This window comes from Oncorhynchus nerka, linkage group LG6, assembly GCF_034236695.1.
Source record: "Oncorhynchus nerka isolate Pitt River linkage group LG6, Oner_Uvic_2.0, whole genome shotgun sequence".
NCBI classification, from domain to species: Eukaryota; Metazoa; Chordata; class Actinopteri; order Salmoniformes; family Salmonidae; genus Oncorhynchus; species Oncorhynchus nerka.
The window spans coordinates 6,777,906-6,780,400 of NC_088401.1; the positions used below are offsets into that span (position 1 = coordinate 6,777,906).

Genomic DNA, 2,495 nt, shown 5'->3' on the forward strand with positions numbered 1-2,495 from the left:
GTCTCTCTCTCTGTCTCTGTCTCTGTCTCTCTCTCTGTCTCTCTGTCTCTCTCTCTGTCTCTCTCTCTGTCTCTGTCTCTGTCTCTCTCTCTGTCTCGCTCTCTCTCTCTCTGTCTCTCTCTCTCTGTCTCTGTCTCTCTCTGTCTTGCTCTCTCTCTCTCTCTCTCTCTCTCTCTCTCTCTCTCTCTCTCTCTCTCTCTCTCTCTCTCTCTCTCTCTCACACACACAGAGTATTCACTTTGAACTCTATGCCAACTTTACTTGTAATGCAGTAAGGAGAGCATGTTTATAATTTTTTAATAAATCTGCTGATAAGCATCTAGAATGGCCAGTTTCTTCAAAGCGATGGTGGGGGGGAGGCACTCTTAAGGCAAGACAAGGAGAACATTTCCTTAATGAGGAAGCTCTGTTAGGAGGAGAAAACAGAGGTTTTTATATGGTTGTTTGATTGTTATGTGGTGTCTTGTTCTGTTAGTGGTCAAAGCACAGTACCGTAGTGTTTTGTTATTTCAAGCCACGCTGTAAATAGCAACGTACCATAATGCATTACGCTGGATGCTGTTTTGTGTTTAATTTCCATTCGTTTGGAGAAAAGATCATCAGGAACAGGCCTATGTCATACAAATACAGATTGTTGATGTCCAATGCCAGACACCCAAAAGACATAGCAATATCCAATACTCAATACCCAATACCCCAATGCCCCATACCCAAATACCCAATAGCCCAATACCCCATACCCAAATACCCAATACCCCAATACCCCATACCCAAATACCAATACCCCAATACCCAATACCCCAATGCCCCAATACCCCATACCCAAATACCCAATACCCCAATACTCAATACCCAATACCCCAATGCCCCAATACCCCATACCCAAATACCCAATACCCCAATACCCAATACCCCAATACCCAAATACCAATACCCCAATATCCAATACCTAATACCCATACCCCAATACCCCATACCCCAATACCCAATACCCCCAATACCCAATACCCAAATACCCAAATACCCAATACCCCAATACCCCAATACCCCATACCCCAATACCCAATAACCCAATACCCCATACCCAAATACCCAAATACCAATACCCCAATATCCAATACCTAATACCCATACCCCAATACCCCATACCCCAATACCCAATACCCCAATACCAAATACCCAAATACCCAAATACCCAATACCCCAATACCCAATACCCCAATACCCAAATACCAATACCCCAATATCCAATACCTAATACCCATACCCCAATACCCCATACCCCAATACCCAATACCCCAATACCCAATACCCAAATACCCAAATACCCAATACCCCAATACCCCATACCCCAATACCCAATACCCCAATACCCCATACCCAAATACCCAAATACCAATACCCCAATATCCAATACCTAATACCCCATACCCCAATACCCCAATACCCCATACCCCAATACCCAATACCCCAATACCCCATACCCCAATACTCAATACCCAATACCCCAATACCCCATACCCCAATACCCAATACCCAATACCCCAATACCTCAATATCCAATACCCTAATACCTCAATGCCCAGTTCCCCAATACCCAATACCCCAATACCCAATACCCCAATACCCCAATATCCAATACCCCAATATCCAATACCCCAATACCCAATACCCGATACCCCAATATCCAATACCCCAATACCCAGTACCCCAATATCCAATACCCAATACCCAGTACCCCAATACCCAATACCCCAATACCCCAATACCCAATACCCCAATACCCCAATACCCAATACCCCAAAAGCCAGTACCCCAATACCCAGTACCCCAAAACCAAATACCCAATACCCAGTACCCCAATACCCAATAACAAATATCCCATTCCCAATAGTGATAAACATTAGCTAAATATACAGAGGGTTGGGTTGGGACTTTCCCAGTGTTAGTTTGCCTGTGTGAAAAAGTTATATGTGTTTCTCATGAAAAAAACTTGTTTTTATTCAGTCACAGAACATCTGTGCATTCAACCGTTCTGTAATCAATTAGATCCTCCCAAAGCCCCTTTAGAAGGGGCCCATATTCACAAGCCGTGACACTCTCTCAAAGAGTTATCCACATTTACTGTGTCCCAAATGGCACCCTATTCCCTATAGCCCATTGCCGCACTTCGTTCAACCAGAGACCATACGGCTCTGATCAAAAGTAGTGCACTGTAAAGGGACCAGATTTGGAACACAAGCTTTGTGTGATCCACATTGCGTCACAGCTATATACCCATTATGGTCGTCATGGTTATTATATCTGATAAGACCAGCTAGACTCATGAACCCATCTAGCTTCAACTGGGCCCTAGGTTTTCTTTTAATAGCGTTTCAACAAGTGTAGTCTTTAACGATGACACACTCGTACACGTGGATTTTATGTTGTGGATATGTGGAAGGAGAGTAGGGGCCTATGGGAACACACGCTATCTGATGTGAAATATATTATGA

At 43.8% G+C, this 2,495-nt stretch overlaps 1 protein-coding gene across 1 annotated transcript in view; it reads left to right on the top strand.

The window, feature by feature from the left end:
* The window catches only part of LOC115124303 (musculin-like), a 2,578-nt gene extending 2,260 nt beyond the window's left edge, over window positions 1-318 (top strand). The window contains exon 2 of the mRNA XM_029653709.2: window positions 1-318. This exon is cut by the window's left edge and continues 261 nt beyond it. The gene's annotated coding sequence lies outside the window, so the exon portion shown is untranslated.
* The last annotated feature ends 2,177 nt before the right edge of the window (window positions 319-2,495 follow it).